Source organism: Phyllostomus discolor, chromosome 4 (genome assembly GCF_004126475.2).
Source record: "Phyllostomus discolor isolate MPI-MPIP mPhyDis1 chromosome 4, mPhyDis1.pri.v3, whole genome shotgun sequence".
NCBI lineage: Eukaryota > Metazoa > Chordata > Mammalia > Chiroptera > Phyllostomidae > Phyllostomus > Phyllostomus discolor.
Window position 1 is genome coordinate 55,178,643 of NC_040906.2, and position 21,587 is coordinate 55,200,229.

General features: G+C 37.6%; 1 protein-coding gene across 1 annotated transcript in view; it reads right to left on the minus strand.

Moving 5' to 3' along the window:
- LOC114495183 (xin actin-binding repeat-containing protein 2) overlaps nucleotides 1-20,657 on the minus strand; it is a 72,498-nt gene extending 51,841 nt beyond the window's left edge. Inside the window, 1 exon segment of the mRNA XM_036023353.1 lies at nucleotides 20,479-20,657. The gene's annotated coding sequence lies outside the window, so the exon portion shown is untranslated.
- Nucleotides 20,658-21,587: the final 930 nt, after the last annotated feature.

Below are 21,587 nucleotides of genomic sequence, written 5' to 3' on the forward strand. Positions count from 1 at the left end.
ATGGCCTGACACATAGAGCTAGGATCAGTGTGTTGTTCAAAAACACTGTCAAAATCAGACAAATGTTTATTCATAAGCTGTCTAATGTGGCAAAGTCCACAAGGCCCAGTGTTTTGTCATGATCTTACTTCTAAAGAGAAATTCCATCTCAGGATATTTTCTAAAAGTAAATATTTATCCTTGCTTCACAGTATGGAATGCACATTCCCAAGCTGGAGCTGTGGTAACATTTTGTGGAACGATGACTGTGTCACAAAACAACGGGTGCTGTTGGATGACAGGTCAATATGAAATAGCAGTGCTTTGAAACTGGCTTTCAGGAATTATTTAAGGTTTTGTGAGTCATCTTATTTCTTTTCCCTTTTGCCTACTCAATATAAACAATATGAAAGTTTATAGAATAAAGTATAAAACATTTGACCTCTTCATTTCATGAAGAGACCACATGTTCATGGGTCATGAAGCTGATACTAGCTGTGTCTGATTTAGGGCAGAGATCTGGCTGAGGTGGAATTAGGAGAAAAGAAAGTTGCCAGAGATTAGAAAAGAATGAAGATTACTAAAGTTTTTCAGAAGAATTAAATACACATAGAATAACACATGCTGCAGAAAAGAAAATCCTAACCTATTAATAATAATGTGAAAAAAGAAAGAACATAAAAATAATGTGAGAGAAAGAACAGAGAGAAAAATCAAAACCACAAGATACCATTATTTCAGTAGGAGGGTGGTGGGGGAATGAGCAGAACAAACAAGATATAACAAGAGAAAAAATTGCTGAAAATACATTTGGGCATAGATTAAGGATATTTACATAATCCAGAAATAAAATTAATTTTAAATACCAAAATACCAGCAAATCTTGGTGAACTTTCATATTCAAGAAAAAAGAAAAGAAAAATTCTATATTATGTAGACACATGAATTTCTGTGATAAAGAAACAACATTCAAACATCCATGTATCATCTTTATAACACTGAAATCAAAAAGGAATTAGAAAATTGGTTACTGGTTACTGAAATTTTAGTTTTGTGAACTAGCGTCCACATGAACCCAAGTCGACACTCATGTGAGAAGGCAACAAAAGTCAAACAGAGTCTGGGTAGTAAATATCCAGAAAGAAAAACCAAGGTCTCACAGTAAAATACCTAAAGGAGAAGGCAGAAGTAAAATTAAATGCAATAGTCCTGAAAAGAAACACAGGTCAAACTTTACACTGAAAGACAAAGACAAGTAAGGTCAACTATAGGCCACGTATAACAGACAAACCTAAATAACCACACAATTTAAAGAGACAATACTGGGAAAAATTACCAGGCAACTATAAGTCAATAAAATTATTATGGCTATATTTATTTCATGCAAAATAGTATTAAAGGCAAATAGGGCTCTTTTATAGAAAGAAGACCATCCCACTATGAAGCTGCAGCACTATAGGCCTCTGCATGCTAACTAGCCTAGTAGAGACACAAAGACCATTAGTAACAAGAAAAGGAGATGTTTACAGAAACATAGTTGCTGTGGGTGATATTAACATATCTCCCTCCATCTTTGTCCAAGAAAATTTCGAAGGTAAGTGATTTGAATTATGTGATCAATAGGTTTATTTTCTTTATTGTCACTAAATAAATACTATCTACAATAAATATTAAACATGCCCACTACGCTACAGAGCTTTCAGTCTAGTTGGAAAGAGAGGTAGGCAGTTACAACCCAAGAATTAATGGGTTTCCACCAGGTGAGCTGGGACCCCACAGGAGGGATATAATCCTCCTGGGTACACCAATGGGCAGGTGGCCGGGGAGACACCCTGAGAAGTGGAACATCTGCACTGAAACATGAAGGAGCCAGACCTGTGAATATGGGAAAGAAAGACGCAGAAACGAGACAAAACAGCAGCATGACCAACAAGTCATGTTGGGAACATTGGCTAACGTTTCTGAAGAAAACATTAAGAGTTCCCCCCACACTGTATATTGCCATAGAGTATTAGATGGGTTAAAGACTTAAATGTATTTTTGTGATAAAAAATCTTTAGAGAAATTAAGTAATTCATCAAATGATTTCAGTTGGATTTTCTAAGCATTAAAAATTTAAAGTAAAGAAATCTTTTAAACAAAATTTATAAGATGAAATGAAAGCTGGAGAGAGACAATTACGATAAATAGGCTAAGGTTTTATTTTTAGTAAAAAACATTGGTCAGAAAATGCTACCACTATTGAAAATGGATAAATGACTCAAAACAATAATTCACAGTAAAAATAATAGTAAATATGTATAAAGTGCTTTCTGTTTGTCAGATATTATCTATTTAATGCCTCTAAACCACCCTATAGGTTAGATATGATTTTTATTTCTTATCTCCATTTTACAGATAAGGAAACAGAAAAACAGAAAGGTTATAAAACTTGCTCAAGGTCAGTGGCTGGTGAGCCTCAGTGCTAGAAGGGGAAGCCAGGCTGTCTGGTTTCAGGTTCTGTAACTTTACAATAATTCTAAGCTACTTCGCAAGTGTCCAAAACACCAACACAAACCCAAACAATCACCTTTCTCAGTAAACAGGTGAAGGAAAATTCAGACAATAAAGGGATGCCTTTTTCTGTTGTGAAACTGAAGTATAATTGCATAAACAATAAAAATATATAAAATAATCCCAGATAGCTAAGCTAGTGTATATTTATGACTCAAAAGAAATGCTAAGGTTTAATACTCATTTGAACTCTCAAACAGAAAAACAAGAATTTAATATTTTTTTCTTTGAAATTTTCTATCAAGAAGCCATTATTTAATTAGAACTAAGCGCAGGGCAGAGAGTGAGCAGTGTGTCAAACAGAAGCCCACAAAGCGGACACAAATACAGACTCCAGCTTTGAGAAGGTAAGCACACTTTCCAGGACACACCAGTAGCCTCACTATTTTATTCTGGATGTGTTATAAAGAAGTCGACTGCTTCCTGCTCAGAAAATTGATTTAGAACTAAATTGGGAGAGTGATGAACTAAATTCTATCAAATTTAAATATATGATCTATAACCCAGCTTGGATTTGTATACAGGATATCATTCCAATGGACATATCTTAGACTCAGAGGCATAAGCATGAATAAATCTACAGTTCTTAATATTTTCATATCCCTTGGCTAATAATAAAATTCATCTCTTTTAAACATTAGAAATGCTGCTGCCAAATCAAATTTGTAATCAACTTGAGTTTTATATATTTTAACCCTCATTTGAAAATGATAAAACCTAGAAGAAATAGTTGGAGAATGAAATGAAAGAGCAAGTGTGGAGTGCAATCCTGCACTGATTTACAGTTCTTAAAAAACATGGAGAAGAAGGGCGAGGGGTGAAGTGAATGGATGTGTGTGTGTCATGAGAGCACAGAGACTATACTGGAGCACCCTTCCAGCATATGAACACAGTGAATCATACTCCACTTCTAAAACTAGCTTTCTTATGGCCCTATTCTCCCCAATTGCATTGTATAATTAGTGGACACTTCTCATCTTCCCCAAAATCCATCCATTCACCTGATCACCACGCTTTGTACATTAACCAAAACAGAACTCTGAGGGTAAGAAAGAGGATTAGTTCTTGCTTCCTTAGTGACCCTTCCTAATTGGTATTCTCCTAGTTAGCCAGATACTGGAAGTGATGTTGTACATCAGTTGTCTTTATGAGGAAGAAGAAAAGATTCAGCTTGTTGTAGACAAGATATTAGCTGCCCAAAGGTGTTCCAATTCCTATCCCCAGAAACTGTGAATATATCAGTGTACATGGCAAATGGGACTCTTGCAGATGTGATTAAGTTAAGGATATTGAGATGTGAAGGGTATGATTATCCAGGTGGGTTCAATGTCATCCCAAGGGTCCTCATAAATGAACAGAGAGGCAAGAGTCAGAGTTAGAAAAGAGAAGTTATGATAGAAACAGGAGATAGGGGCAGGGGAGATATGCAGATTCTACACTGCAGGCTTCCAAGGAAAGGTCCTTGAGTCAAAGAATGCAGGCAGCTCCTAGAAGCTGAGAAAGGCAATAAAACAGCTCCTCTTCCTCTCCTCCCACCCCCAAGCTTCTGGAAGGACCTTAGCCCAACCAACACCTGTATTTTGGCCCAATGAAACTCATTTTGGGCTTCAGACGTCAGGACTATACACAATAGAATAGATTTGTTCTGTTGTAGCTACTATTGTTTGTGGTAATGTATTATAGCAGCAATAGAAAACTAATACAAGTATGATGTACCTATACCCATCCAAGTCAGAAATCACTACACAATAAATTCTTTTTAAAGCACATTTTACTTCTAACTCCCTCATATCTCAGAGGTTTACATATACAAACTACTCTGTGATGGGAACATCTTTAAAGTTATTCTTCATGTCCCAAAAAAGGAACATCCACCTATTTTTACATAAAATTCAATTGAAATGTCCACTTGGGTTCTAATCTCCCTGAATAATAAAATTTTCATTTATAATTGTAATAACTTCTTTATCCTTTTAAATATTTTATTTATTTATCTTTAGAGGCAAGGGAAAGGAGGGAGAAAGATAGCAAGAGAAATGTCATGTGAGAGAAAAACATCGATTGATTGCCTCGTGCATGTACTGGGACTGGGGACTGAACCCACAACCCAGGCATGTGCTCTGACCAGTGACTGGTGATTGAACCAGTGAATTTTTGCTTTGCAGAATGACACCCAACCAACTGAGCCACATAGGTCAAGGCTGCAATAACTTCTTGTTACATAGACTGGTCTTTTGTCTTCTGCAGCTCCTATCATCTCACAAGAAGTGCTCCTGGTAATAGAGTAGTTATGAATGAACAGAATTTAGTCAGAAGTTAGATAATCATTAGTTCATTAATATTGCTAGTTTGGGCATTTGAACATTTAATCATATTACTATTAAATATTTTTGAATTAATTGCTCAGTTTAAAGAATTGGCCAGTTAAAATCAATAATTGAAAAAAATGACTTTAATTTCTTTGAAATGGTCAAATAAATTAGAACCATTAAATGCCTGTAGATGACGCATATTTTCACAGCATAAGTCTCCTGTTGGACGTTTCCCTAGCACAGTGATTTCCAACTGGTGTGCTGCAGGAATTTTTAAAACATGCAGTGACTGACTATTTATTTAGTGGCACTGACCTCTTTTTCCTTAGATTGTCAAAAAAAAAAATGGCAACAGCCAACGCAACAACAGCTGTCAGGTGTGAATGAATGAAAATTATACCCATTATTTTTTGTCACATTGGCAAAAAATATATTTTTTTGGTGTGCCACAGAATTTTAGTAATTGGCTTGTATGTGCTGTGAGACGGAAAGGGCTGGCAATTGCTGCCCTGTTAATGTGTCGGTTATGTTAATCATTTCACATGCATTACCTCACTAATTCTTCTGACAACCTGCTGATAGGGGGTGTTATTGCCATTTTACTGAGAGTAAGGTAACACTCCAAAGAAGAAATCACATAGTGGCTGAGCCTGGAATTGAGTTCAGGAATTTCTTAATACAAGGCTATTCAACTCTTCATAGTCACTTATGTATGTATATTTTCATTAAAATATAACATTCTATTACAAAGTAACTCGTTAAGAGTATGACCATCTTTTCTGTGTCCTAAGCATCGACACACAATAAATCAAAGAGAAACTAAAAAGCTGAATTTTTATGGCTCTTACTGGGTCCTTTAAAAAAAAATTAACAACAATTCACCACATTGTTGCCTATGTCCATGGGCTCTGCACATATGCTAATGTTCTTTGGCTAATATTTTTTTGTCTTTGGAAACTTGAGCTTAGAATTAGAAATCAAAGCAAATTTTTCATTTATCATTTTTTGGTTACTTTGGAGATCAAACTTGAAATAGGGCTAGGCATTAATCGAAATGTCAGGAATAGGAATGAACTTTATTATAAAGGACAGAAAATACAAAACGAGGACCATTGCTCTCATTTTCTATTTATCTGTTTTGCCCCAGGGCATGAAAGGTGGACTCAGGCTTCCATCCAAGTGTTCTGTTTGAATCTGCCTCCCAGGTGTAGCACCAGGGTATTTGATAACCTTTCCTCTGAGGCTTTAGTCATACATTCAGTAAACATCTACTGCCCATCTCCTGTTGCCCAGACATAGTGCTCAGGCATGGGCATTAATTAACCCCCATTATACTCAGTTCTGCTCTACTTGAAAAGAGAAGAAGAAAAACACACCAGAGATCCTCAATAGTATGCTAAGAAGCATTGATCTGGCCTTATCTCTAAAAACAAAAATACAACAGGTTGCATCCTTCCTACAGGCTGACTTCTGAATAGAACAAGTTCCCAGATGGCTGGCTCTGCTAGGAAGTTGGCTCAGCTGAAGAAACACCAAAAGGGAGCTCTAGTCAGGGGGGAAATATTGAGGAACTGGGTGGCTCACACTCCACACCCCTGTCCCCGCCAACTGTATTTATTTATACAGAGGTGGAAGTCAGATTAAAATGGATAAAGTTTAATCAGATTCGATGGGGTTGAAAAGGCACTTACATGTAGCTTCATAGTGACTCAGTTTCTTTCTAGATTGTCTACTTAATACCGGCAGTGAGTAGCTCCTTCACCTATCTCTTCCAGTATTTGAAAATTATACTTCCATTTGTATTACTTAGTTCTCAGTGTGCATTTGAGTCCCTCTGTCCTCCCCACTTCTCTCATCTTCCACCAACATGCAAGTTCCTCCAGCATAGGACAGAACCAAACCAATTTTGTAAACCTGTCTTACACTAGGTTCTATCTTGGGCACGTTACCGTGGAGGAGGCAGACTCACAAGAAGATTAGCCACCATATCTGGACACAGATTGTTTAACCTCTCTAAGCCTCCTTCTTCTTATCCCGTATAGTGAGAATGATGCTAGAAGCTATGATGGGCTGAAGGATATCTTGTAAAAATAGAGTTTTACATAGTACCTTGCCCATAGGAAATAAATGCTCACCTATGTGTTATTATATACTCTAGGTATTATTCAGGTAATCTGAGATGATAAAAGTTTGAGAATTAGAAAAGTCATGAAAATTTTCTAAAACTCTAAGTAAGTAGTAAGGCTAGGACTTGACTCAGGTTTATCTGAATCTAAACCTTGCATAAGGATGTTCCATTCCTCTTTATAAGTCAAGAATCTGCCATGTTCCCTAACTAAGAAGAACACAAACATCAGAAAAGAATAGATAATTACACAATGAGATTGGGGCAAAGAAGATAGCATAGTCCTACTCATACAGCCACAGGGATGGGGAAAGTATTCAGTATATAAAAGGGAAGAAATTACTAACTCAGTGTAAGTGACATTCAAAGAGTGGATTTGTCTGCATTTTTGACACAGCAAAATGGCAGTCCTCTGAAAATGTGAAATTCATGAAAATCACCCTAATGTATTATATATGAGGGGAAGATTGGCTCTCCCCTTGCCCAAGAAGTTCCTCACATTTTTCTCTACAATATATATTTTAGGTAAAATCATGAAACAATCGCTCAAAGTTATTCACATTTCTCATTTTCCTATGGGGCCTCTGAGCAGTGGGCTCGGCACAATGAATCCTGGCCTGGACTGGCCAGGTGGTGATGACTGGGCCACACCCCAGGTCTCTGCTGCCCTTGCTGCTGCCTATCAGAAGCAAAGAGAAGAGTCTTGGATTCCTTATTTTCTATCTATTCCATTGTTGCTCCACAACCACATTGTGAGGATGGGATATACATAAGGTCTGTCCAGAAGGTGTCCAGCCATGTGATATGAAAAACAGAGGCATTTATTGAAGATACAAGATACAAGAAACATTGTACAAAGGACAATGATGCCTCAGTCCCCTTCAAAGTAGGCACCTTGAGACCTCACATAGTTCTCCCAGTCATCATCAGCTGCTCCAAGGTATTTTTGTGAATCTCATTGACAGTCTGAAATCTCTTTTCTTTCAAAGCTGATTTCAGTCTTGGGAAAAGGCAGAAGACACAGAGAGCCAAATCTAGGTGGTAGGGGGTGCTGAATCACCTGGGTGATTTGACGTTTTCACCAAAAAAACTCTGCATGAAATATGATACATGAGCAGGTGCATTATTATGATGAAGCTGCCTATCATCAGTTGCTCATTGGGAGGACTTCTGAATCATCCAGATAGTTTTCACGGAGGAATGTTTAAGCTCATTGCAAAATTTCATACAGATTCATTGCTCTATTCGCTCAGTCATTTTGAATGCAAAGGCCACCCAGTACACATATTCACTCAATGGCGTCTGCCACCCCCACTGACTAGTACAGTGAAGTTGTCATTGTTCACATATGTGCATTACAGTCCACTTTCCTTGGATGCCAGGTGACATTGATGTGGAGCAAACTCTTCTAATGTTAACAATGGTTGGACTTTTTATATATATTGTATACAATGGAATACTACTCAGCTATAAGAAAAAATGAAATACTGCCATCTGCAACAACATGGACGGATCTTGAGAGTGCCATGCGGAGTGAAAAAAGTCATATGGAAAAGGACAAAAATTATACAATTTCACTCCTCTATGGAATATTAAACAGAAAGCAACAAATGAACGAAGCAAACAACTCACTGACACAGACAACAGTTTGAGGGTTAACAGAGGGAATGGAAGTGTAGGGAGGTAGAAGAGGGTAAAGGGAGTCAAATATGTAGGACAAAAAGAGAGCAAACTTTGGGTGGTGAATGCGTTACACAACATACAGATGATGTATTGTACTGCTGTATACTTGAATCTCATATAATCTTATTAACAATGTCACCCCAATACATTTAACAAAAAATTTCAAAAACAGGACATTGTGAGGACCACCCCAAAATCTATTCAGTTAGTTTGAAAATAGGTATTCTTTCAATTTAATTTGAGTGTTCTATTTAAATTGTCATCCGTTTCTTCGCAAGTCTCTATTCTAGAAAAATCTCCAAATTTCATATTATTTTATATTCTTCCACCTCTCCCTGAGTTGCTCTTTTGATGTAACTTTTTACATCTATTTCCTATCATATTTTTTATTCCTACTGCTTCATTTCTGTTTTTCCTTTTTTACGAACTTCCTTGTGATTCCTGCCTCTCCAAATTCTCCTTTATGTATGGCTTTGTTACTAGCAGCCAGTGCTTTTGTGAGTAGAATGCCATCCTCTTTCTGTTTTCCTAGGCTGGCACTTGAGAAATGGCGCTCAAATGTGCTCATTCCTTCAGCCAGAGAGAAAGCCATCAAACTCAGCCTGTGATTAGAACAAATGGCCATGCCTCTGAAAGGCCTTGCAGAAACAGACCAGTCAAAACATCCACCAGCACCTCTACAACCATCAGGGCTTTGAAACGCAGAGAGTGGTTTCATTCTGGGGTCAAAGGAATTTGTTGATAGATGGAGATGACTTGTACATAGTAGCTTAGAATTTATCTTTCCCTAAAATGATTCACTTTTGTTTCTCACAGTCTTTGTAAAACTCCATATGGAGCTAGTTCAAGTTTACTGAACTGTTTTGTCTAGTTCTAAGTATTCTCTTGGCATTAACAGATCAAAAATAAACAACAGTAATGCAGTGGAGATGAACCTTTAGTAATTTGCAGCTTCGAAAAACAACTTCCTGGCATGCCTACCTTTATGTTGTTGGACTGTAGGCGTGTTAAGAAAGTTAATGACTTACCATTACCTTAAGTTATTTCTGTACTAGTTGCATACCGAAACAGCTAGAGGTCTGAGGATCTGTTTTTAGAAATTCTCCGATTCTTCACCCTCTTTCCAACTTTCACCTCTCTGTTAAGGTTAGAATCTGAAATTTATTCTGACAAAGGATATTAAAAGAAAACCCAAATCAAATTCTGACTCTCACTGACTTAGACAATTGTTACTGTGGCAGCTTTTCTCCTACCAATCATTCTTTTCCCTTGCATGATAAAATGTATTTAATTGAATCTGCCTTTTGTCTTAGAGAAATTCAGTCTGAATTTACACAGACTGTTTCAGTGATCTTAAATAAGTCTTTGTTTAAAATGCTTTTCTGCCGAAGTCCACAAGCAGCAGCATACTGAGATATGCTTTTCTTTTTAAGTTGGTGGCTGATAAACTTGATCAAAGAAGGGAAGTCACATTAATTGCACACACTTTGTTTACTGAACATTATTTGGAAAAGCTAAGCAATCAAGCAGTGGAGTGAAAATGCTTCAATAATGCATCGTATTGCTTGGCAAACACTGACTCCTCGGGGAGTAAATGCACTTTTCCAGAACAGTGATGTCCTTGGAAACATTCTACCTGAAGAACTGAATGTTTTCAAAACTTTTTGGTCTCTAATCACTTAATCTTCGGAGGAAATATAAAACTGTGTTAAGCAAAAATGATAAGAATTTGTGTAGGTTGGGTATACTGTTTTTCCAACCAAAGCTATAGGTTCTTCTAATATACTCTAGAATGAAAGGTAGTTGCCATCTTGTTCAAATGTTTCTATTCGCACAACTGCATTCTGATTACTGCCCCCATATTGTAGAGGTCACTGGATAATGCTGCCTACATTGTGAAGGCTTTTAAATTTAGAACAGGAATGTTAATAATTTAAAGTTATCATACTCTTAAGGTATCAAAACTTTGAGTCAGGTGCTGGCTTATTCTCCCTGTCACCATTAACATGCCCTGAATACCCATTGCATACAACAAGCAGCCTGTAATTTCAAAAGAAGGAGATGAGATCAGATTCCTAACGACACCAGGAACAGTCCGAAGAGTGGAAGTAATTTAATCATCTGCCCTGCTTCAGAAACACATGGAGTACATAGTTAGTCAGTCTCATCATCCCTTAATTTATTTATAGTTACTTATCTTTAAAAAGTTTGGCATTAGCATGTGTTTCTTTTTCCTCAGATTCAAAATCTAATCCTATAAGTGCGTTGTAAGTGGAGAAGCTCAGTTTAGACTGCTTATTTCACTCCTGTTTTTAAAGGGTAAAGTGTAAAAATTATCCTTGAAATGTTACTCAGATTGAAACTTGCTCTTTTCCATGCACATTAAAGACAGTCACATCTGTGAACAACAAAGAATGTAATTAAAACTTGTAAACTAAACTTGTCCTAGACCAATTATATTTAAACTCAAGTATAGTAGAAGTGAGAGGAGAGAACCTAAAGGGAATGAAATGTAAAAAGCAATTTAAAAAAATTTAAGTACACAGAACACAGAGTTTATTTTTCTATTATTACTCATTAATTATTGTATTATTTTCCATAATAACAATTGTAAATCAACTTTTGCTCCACCCTGTATAAACACTCACACACACACACACACACACACACATGCACACACATTGGGATTCTTCGTAAAATTCCATAGGAAGCTAGGTTTTCACAACTTTCAAATAGAATCACTTTCCTAGACTATTCCCTTTAGGTATCAAAAACCTCAGGCAGATGGAGAAGTCACTTCAATTTATTGTGATCACCCACTGCATTAGGAAAACTCACCTGAAAGGGAACTCAGACTGTACAGTTGGGCATCTCCTTGTTTGTATTCATAGGTTATTTTTAAAATGTTAGACACTTCACTACAACTACAACTTATCAACTACTAGCCAAGGCTCAACGTCAGTTTCCATCTCTTAAGTCATCTAGAAGCTTGTACAACCATAATCTACCATAATTTCAGTCAACGAAACTCTTGGCTTTATCAGTTTGCAAAAGGGCAACACAGAGATTGGAAATAGGCAGGACAGCCATCACTCAGTGTCCAGAAATGCCACTTACAGGCCTGTATGTGGGGAGGGGTGATAGGAAAAATGTAAAAGCATTTCTAAGAATGATATGCATGTACTTTCTCTAACAATGAGCAGCAGAGCCTTCCCTAACATTTTCACAGAACTGGTTTTTAAACTTTCACCATTGCCTGAAACTAAAATTCCTAGATGGTCTGCCAAGAAGCGAACTGACAGCTGTGATTAAAATGGCCAACTTCACAAGAATTTAATGTTTCACATTATGACTTACACACAGTACATGCCCATTAAGCATTTTATTGATTGAATTGGTCTTGAAATGAAATTGCAAAACTCAATGCCCATCTTTTTATGGATCCTGATGACATATTTTGTTACCTTCTCTCTCCTACACCTTTTTAAAGAGTCGAAAATAAGTTCCAAATTCTGCAAAAGAAGTTATTTAAACAATGTGGAGATGTTATGTGAGATCTGGCGGCAAATCTTCCAGGTGGGAGCAAAAATAAAGTCCTTGCCTCTGAACCTGTGAGTCTCTCACAACAAAATACAGCTCATCACCCAAAAATGCACAGCAGGGTACACATAAGCAGGTGAAGAGTGAAACCAGTCAACTTTGGGCTTTCCTCCAAGCAATTTCTGCCAGAAATTCTCCTGTTTCCACATAGCTGCACTAAGCGATTAAAAAAGTGTTATAGCCAAAAAAAATTCCAAATACATTAATGTCTTTATCACAGTTTAGTCCAAAAGAAGATAACTAGACTCTTCAGCCCAGCAAGCCAAGTCTAGGCAGAACATTCAAACATCAACACACATGCATGCACACACACACATTTCCTTGGAGGACCATTTAATCACAAGTAGTATCCTACTTGATTTGCAAGACCTAGGAGGAAGACCTCAGTATGTTTTCAGGGTGTCCCAGTGAACTCTGAGTTGGAAGCCTACCAAAAGAACAGATGTGGCAAAAAGCCCTAGGTTCCATTCTGCAGCTGTACAGGGCCTGAGAAAAATGTCATGAAAGTCATCAGGCCTGATTACTGTTATTACAGAAAATGTCTTAAGAAGAGAAATAAAAAATGCTGGTGCTTTAAAGCACTTTCTGCTTTGTTCTTTCTAAAATCTCAAACTTGAGTATGAAGTTGACATGTGGCTTAGAACAGACAAAAATACCATCATTTATCATGACCAGTCTCCTGAAACACACACACACACACACACACACACACACACACACACACAATTCCTAACATCCAAACATGAATAGTCTCCAGGGCTCCACCCTTGGTCTTCTGCATTTGTCTTACCACAGTCCATCATCAGCCCTCAGTTTCATTCATATTACACCCAAAATATATCAGTAACTTTTAGCCCCTAACCTTACCAAACCTTCTAAAATTCCACATGGTTTTAAAAATATACCACCCACAAACTTATTTCCATTCTCGAATTTTTAATTTGTATGTTAGAATAGAATACATCTGTGCTTGTCAGGAATAATGGTAAATGTGACATGGAATCAATTCAAAGTAAATAAAGTGAGAGTTGAGTATTAGCATAGGTGTGAAACCATAACCCCTTAAATATCTCTGTATCTGTCTATCTATCATCAACCTATCTGTAGAGGGAGAGAATAAGCCTGGAAATGGTAGAAAAACGGCAGTTTATGGGAAAATGTTGAGTTGGCCCGTGGTGAGGTGGATTTTGTTCAAGCACGTGGGGACAAACGAAACAGGGGCTTAAGGGAAGTTCTGTGCAGCTATTGCAGCTGACGATGGAGCCCAGGCTGAGTGGCATTAGGTGTAGAATGGTTTCTTTAAGCTCCTAGACCTATTCCAGAATCTTGGAGTTAGGCGCCTTTAATTCTAGGTCTCCAACACTTCTAAGTTGTTCTTGGCTTTAGTTTTGAAATGCATGCACTAGTCCATCACAGGCAGTATCCTATCTTGTCCCTAGTGTTCCTTACTTCTGACCATGTGTTTTGTTTTCATGTTTAAATCTGAGCTTCATCCCTCAAACCAGATGGACTGTACTGTTTCATTGGCTCATGATCTTTTGCTTTCTCTTCCACAATTGGATTCTTCTTTGCCTTCGCTGCGGCAGAGACCCTTGATAAAGATCTGGTCCCCATAGCCCTATCTTTCAGCGTCTCCCTCCTGAAAGAGAGCTCTCCTTCCATCTTTACTCAGACACTGTGAATGGATCCAAGATAGAGAGGAGGCAAGTAAAGACAGAAGGGCCAATGAGCCAGATGTGCTGAGGATGGGGAGATGATGCTGAGGGTCAAAATCAGTGTTAGTTGAAAAGAAAGAAAACTATGCTTTGAGAAACTATTTTGAGAGTCCCAGAACTAAGTCGAAGTAATGACAAGGTCCATCATGTGGCTGTGAGCAGCTCCAACAGGAAGCAGGCAGTCACTGGGGTCAAGGTGGTTGTAGAATTCTGTTTCTTAAAGTAATGTGATGTAGACATCACCAAAGATAACAGGAAGGTTATTAGTTTCAAGTGTTGAAATGATTATAATAGAAAGAGGGCACTTAATAACTTTCTACAACTCCAAAGAGGACAGAAATGTAATTTGAACACAAGAGGCATCCTTCAATAACAGAACAACATATTAAATCAGGGAGACAATTTTCTCCCTTAAACAATTTTTTAGTGTGCCATTATTTTGAATGTTCAACAAGTAGAATTACTTGGAACATTATATTATCTAGGATAACTTTATGCTTTATATTCTGTTCTTGTTCTCTGGAAAAGTGGTAATGATTATTATATTATACTAGCCTCATATGTTAAATACTAATAATGATAATAATAGCAAAAGCTTATTAAGCACTTACTATGTAGCTGGCACTATTCTTTTAATAACTTTCTAAATATGCATTTATTTAAACTCAAAAAATGCTATGAGGTGACTACTATTAGCACCTTCATTTTCAGATGAGCAAATCGGCACAGTGATGTTAAATAATTAACATTGACCCAAGGTCAAACAGTAGCTAAAGTTTAGCAGCCAGAGTTCAAAATCAGTCTGGCTCCAAAGTCTGTGTTCAATCAGTTAGGGTTTACTTGACAGCATTTTCTGTATTCCAGCAAGGTGTGTGTGGAGTTCCTTTGGAAATACTCGGGCCCTAAAAGATGATGTTTTTGTGATTCTGGTAAACTGGGGCCACTTCACACACCCTAAGGTCTATGAGTAAGGAATATAATAAAGACCTTCCAGAGATCTTTAATAGAAATGAGATGTTTTTATCAAGGAAAGAGAAAGGAAGATAGAAAGAACCTAGCACATCATTGCTGAAATCCTTCTAATTTCAAGAACTATTCAATGAATCAAAATGTAAAGATAGTATCAATGACAAAATTTTATATATCAACTCCTGGAACTCCTTTTATATATCTATCTATGGGAGAATAATCTTATAGAAAATGTTGATTATTTTAATAAAGATGTAGTTTGGCATTTTCTCAATACAAGCAATCGCAAAATTCTGTGTCAGGCTGTGTATACAATGTTACATGAAGTGTAAAATGAGGTGTATTTTACCTAATTTAAAAAAAACACTATGGTTATTTGTTGTTGTTTGAGGACTACTCATTCTTTGAACATCCAAATGACTGAGAATATGAAAAAATACAGAATAGTATGCAGGCACAGGTAAACCATGATTTACACAAAAGAATATATACATATAGACATACACATACATATATGTATACATATAAGCATAATGGAGCATAATTGAAAGAAATGGGTATATAACATAATTACATAGTCAAGAAGCTGGGCCCAGTCGGTTCAAAATGGCGAAGTAAATGAAAAGAGGTAAAAAGTGAAGTGTGAGACAATTTATTGCTTCTCTTTAAAGGGTGGAGTATTAAAAACTATAAAGAGTAGTTTTGAGTTGACAATTACAGTAGCTGGACTGGATCTTTTCAGGAAAAAAAAAGATTATAACCTAAACACAAACACATGCTTTCTTTTCAAATTTCATTTCTCTGATATTTTACAGTGTAAGAGTGATGGCTGTTGTCCAGCTTTAGATGACAGATGGATGACGAATCCTGAAATTATTCTCATTCCAGAATGAGTCAGTGACTGAAGGAGACATGCACTAACACAGTTACATTCCTAAAAAGCAGTGTCTTGGAGTCTTTGGGGACTTAAGAGGATGAGTGCAGTTCCTACTGAAGAAGTCAGCGCTGTAAGGAGGTTCTGTTCCCACCCTGATTACCTAGGAGAGCACAGAGGCAGACGGATCCAATTAAGCGCTGATTGTGTCCTTTGCTTGCCTGTGGCACCCCTGGCTCTAGCCCCTATGCTGAGACTGCAAACTGCTTCAGGGATTCACCCGCCTGCATAGCGAAACAGCTGCTGCTACCTTACCCAGTCCTCCGGAAATGGCTCAGGCTCCAACAGAGGCAGACACAGTGAATTTCAAATAAAGTACGGAGCTGGAACTGACAACCTTTAATAACATCGAACAAACGCACTTTATTCTTGTCCCTTTCCCAGAATATTCCACTTTGACAATATGACTCTTGTGTCCACAGTCAAAAATTCTAATTTACAAAACAGATAAATTAAAAACTTAATCCTTAGGTTTAGAAAAACACTCTTCACTGTTTCACTAAAACACTTATTTAATATAGTTATTCAAAATCTAATTATTTGACAAAAAGTGTTACTGGTTAGATAAAATAAATCTGAATTCTTATAATGACAGTGATCACTAAAAAATAAAATAATCAACAACAGAGATACTGAGTTACTGAAAAACATGCTGATATTTTCAGATTTTGGGGGAAGATGCTATTAGATTGTTGACTACAGAGAAACTTCCCAAAATAAATTCTTTTAGTAGTTGGTACTAGTTCTTTTTGCTTAAATCTTATGAGTTATTATTTAATGTTTCTGTGCCTCAGTTTTCTTATCTAGAAATTAAATTGTTGAAGCAAATAGTCACTGAGGTTCTTTGAGTTATCTATGCAATAAATTCCTCTTATCCTTGGTGACAGTTTAAGAAGTAGCTACTCCACCAGGAATTTGGATTGCCTATTGTGGGGCTCACTGCAGATTATTTTTATGCCATTATTTAAGTTCATAAAGTCTCAAGAAATCATTAAATATAGCCACACTGTCACTTGTTGTATCAAAATTGATACAAATGACTCATTGATTTCTGATGTTCAATTTTTTGTTAAGAAAACAAAACCTTTGCTCTTTTCATTGCCTAACTATCTAATTGTCATTATTCTTATTTACGGATGAAAATGCTCAGCTTAGTTAAACTTGTAAGAAATAGATTCCAACGACTAGTAAAACGAACAGTATGATTTTTTTACTCTGGAATTCATAGGTAGCATTTCAAAGAAGGAAGAGACACTGTGCACATGTGGTATAAGACTAAATAAATATTTGCCATTTGTCCTTGTTTCTGATACAGAGCTCCTAAACCCCTTGGAAGTCCTGAGTGATAGGCCTTTAGCATGCTAATGAGCGACTCCTGGCCTCCCGGTGAAGCAGGGGAAGGAATGGAGATAACTTTAGGATGGGCGCCTGTGGCCAGAATAACCAATTGAATGTTTAGAAGGTTAAAACACTCAACCTCATTTCCTACCTCTGAGAAGAGGAGAGGGCTAGAGATTGAATCCAGTCACCAGTGGCCAATGATTTAGTCAACCACCCTCTATACTGAAATATTGATTAAAACCCTGAACAACAGGGTTTGGTGAACTACCAGGTTGGTGCAGGTATTGATGGGTAGCAAGCTCAGACAGGGCATGGAGGCACTGCTCCACTCTGACTCACGCTGAATTTGGCTGTTCTCGAATTCAACTTGGGTTGGAGGCTGAAGTGGGGCAATCTGTGGGGTCTGCTCTAACTATGGGAGTTAGGGTGAGAATTGAATTGCTGCATACCCAGTTGGTGTCAGAGAACTGGAGCACTGGTTGGTGTCAGAAAATACCATTCATTTGGCACTAGAAGTAGTGTCAGGAAAAAAAAAAAAACAACAGACATATCACACAGTCCTATAAAGACCAAGAACCTATACGGAATAAATCAGTGTTTTTAGAGTCATTTCTGAATCAGAAAAGTTTAAAGTTACTCACCATTCTGCAAGGGACGAACCTCTAATTTGAATGAGCAAGTGTTTGTTTCAAAAATGGGAAAAACAAATTACAATTTAATTAAATTTCAAAGTGCAATTTGGATGCTTTCAAACAAAGCGGTGGGAAGCAAATAAAAAAGGACAATATAATGTCAATTAAATTCTGTCCCCCACTGATTGCTCAATCAAAAATCTTGAAATTACACTTTCACACACTTATTAATAGTCTGTCCTGTTTTACGGATTACTGAATTTAGACACGACCCCTAGCTATCAAACAGGTATAACAAAATGGTTTCTTAACGGTCAGACCTCTGTGTGTGTGTGTAAGAGAGAGAGAGACAGAGAGAGAGACAGAGAGAGAAAAGAGAGGAAATACTTATTTCCAGCACCAAGGTTAACAGGGGAGCCCAACCCCAAATTGCTTCATCATAAGTAATATTTTACCAAACAAGTAAGAAGAATATTGATGAGCGTTTTTAAATTGTGGTAAACGTTGAGAAGACAAATGCTGTAGTTGTTGAATAGCAGGCACCGACTGAGGCAGGAGACAGTGGGAATGAGGAAGCCTTGAGTCGCCAAGCTGCCATCAGCCAGCGTCCAGCGCCCTGGTTACCAAGGGAGGCCTTGAGGCACCCAGCAAGGGGACCTGTGCATTTGCACCCCAGCAGCAGCTGACCGCCGTTTCACCTTGCTTCATTATTATGCTATTATAACAAATTAGCATTGTAGCTTGACCCCTGGGTGAGCATCAAGGAGGACTGTGGGAAACCGCATGCGCAGAAGCTTAAAAGTTATATAACCATTTGCGCATGCGTTGTAAAAAGCCCGCCAAACAGAAGGGTTCAGGAAAAACCAGCCCCTTATAAAGCCTGCGCCCTGTGGGGCAACGGGACCGTTTTCTGCTACAGAAGTGGCCCGCTCTCGATTCTTGGGAAGTGTACTTTCCCTAATAAATCTCACTTGCTTCACTTAACTCTGCTTGGGAAGTGTAGTTTTGTCAATAAATCTCGCTTGCTTCACTTAACTCTGATTGTGTAGTCCATTCAGTTCATTGTGCACAACTACCAAGGACCTGGACCCCGTCTCCCTCTGCAGCACTCTCAATGGTAAACAATGGTAAATTATCTATACATTTTGTGTGCCTTTCACCCAAAACTAAATCTGAGGAAAGGCAACCAACCCTTTTTTCCTCTGTAATCAAGGAAGACTTGAAGTCCAGGTTGACATTTTTACATGACCATTTTCTGTAGTAAAACTCTCCATAATCATTAGAAAGTGTCTACTTTTATTTTTCAGTTGGTTGAGGGAAGCTGTTTCTTAAAGAGGCCCAACACTGGGTGAAATCAGAAACATTTACTCCAAACTCCAGAGGACACTTTCCCACACGGCTGGCACTTTGCCGGAACGCACACGTCTGAGACGCTGACTGACTTTCAGCGATGGATTTAGTTGTTCATTTACATGTTCACAACAAGAAGATAAAATATTTGTGTATTAGGCAGGCATGTAGAGAAATATTTAAGGATAGAATTCAAGCCTTTCTCATTTCTCACCCAATATTTTTGCCTCTCAGCGATCATATCTTTACAACTCAAAACAGGTGCTCTGTCATGTTAAAATCCGCGGCTCTGAATGTAGCTGAGGTAAATATTTTACTCATCCTTTGGCACCCCACACATAAAATTTTAAAATAATTCAAACAACCTGCAGCTCATCAGTGACCAAATAGAGCTCTGATAAAAATAAAATTTCTGTTCAGTACCAGCCAGCTAAATTTAAACCCTGTGTTATGTAATCTTAAAGTGCCCTTGCTTTCAGTTGGTGTGTTAAGAGGTTCTGCTGTAATGTCTCCCCCAAGCCACTCCACTATGGAACATCTAAACACTTACAGCACAAGACACACACAAGGTGTTCACAGGCAATCGAAGACCGACAAAATCCGTTTGAAATATATGTAGGTCATAATACCTTTACAGTAAAATCTTAGTCTTCCCTCTTTAAGTTTGTAGGTACTATAATTAGGGCTGGCAGATCCAACTGGCAGTGCTTTTATTAATTCTGCAAAACTTATAAGAACCTGTTTCTTTAATCCTCACTCCAGTAAAACTCCCAGAGGAGGTGAGACTGTGGCTGGAGCAAGAAGTACAAGATCGGACTAAGGCTGGTGAAGGAATCATTTTCATACATCTCTCTGGGCAAGCTGCAACAGTTGAAGACATTTAGAGCTCTTCCTTTCCCTCATTAAAGTTTAATACAGTTTATATTTTTAAATATATCATTGCATATATTATCAATGTATGCTCATAAAAATAAAATTAATTTTTTTCCCTTTAGCCATAAGCTGAAGTATAATTTTCACTCATGACTGTTTATCAAGTTTGGCTTATTATTCTTCAATACTAAACATGAAAAATGCTAATTTTACAAAGAGGTTAATATATGAAGCCCTAAATTCAATAATATAAAGTAATACTAAATATTGTCATAAAAACAACATCCAACTGAATATTTCCTTTTATAACAAGTACAATTTGACCTATGGTCTTCCTTGATTTTAAAGCAATCAGCAAGAACATTTTACAACCCTGGAAGCAGACACACATCAATGACAATACTACACGTACCTTTTGTAATATTTAGTCTTAACTCCAAGTTCGTGGAAATTACAAATATCTTTACAGTTCTTCACAGAATAGTTTCCTCCCTTGTTTCATGTACAGCGAATTTCCCAGTCCCCTGAAAGCGATTAGTGGAGTGGAGGCCAGCTCCACTGAAGGGTCTATCAAGCAAGTGGATGGGACGGATGAATTTATTTTAGCCCTGTGTCTAATGGATGCAAGTTGGCACCTATTTTTAGGAACTGAGCTGGGTATAGGTGGGGCCTGAGTCAACCATTCTTCAGAAGTGTGTCTCCCAGGGCACTCTGCCTCATACTGTCCTCGGTATGTATGTATGTGTGGCTCCAACACATGTGCAGTCAATCAAACTCTCTTCCCATCCATGTCATCCAGCCAGCTCCCAACTTCTTAACAAAGTCTGAGAAAGAACTGGCACCGATGAGGAAAAGGAGAGATGAAAGCACTGGAATTATTTGCATTTGTTTTAATAGTTCCAATCTTTTAGGAGTCAAAATATGAAAATAAAACATGTAGAAAAAGTTCCAACTTATTATGGTGGAATTTGGGTTCTCAGAAAGAGGAAACATAGTTTTTATTTATAAAATGTTCTTAGGTATGGAAACATCAGTTTGCTTTTTGAGACTTCACATGTAAAGCACTATTGGAGTGTTTATAGAGTAAAAGAGTTCCTATTTATTTTAAACAATGGGGAAAGAAGGGGTGAGAAGCTTCTCCCTAGTGAGGATAAAAGGCACACTTAGGTTGTTATTTAATCAATTTGTTTTAATCACTGGGCATGAGGAAGAGCAGTCAGGGGAAAGGAGTCGCCTCACATGCTCTTGAGGGAATCATATTAAATGTCCTTCGCTGCTGCTCTACTTACTCAGCACACCCCGCCGAACTGACCTGGAAGGAAGTAAGGGAGTGCACCTGGAGTTGCCATTTAGTTCCATAATACCAATATCTACTACATTTTTTAAAAATATAAACCAACCAGCTTCTCCTATCTTTCCTCTTTTCTGTTATTCTCCTAGTTAGGTGTTAAGTGTGTATCCAAACAGTCTCACAACAAATCCAAATAAGAGGAAATTGCCCTCTGGCTTAAGGAAAGTACC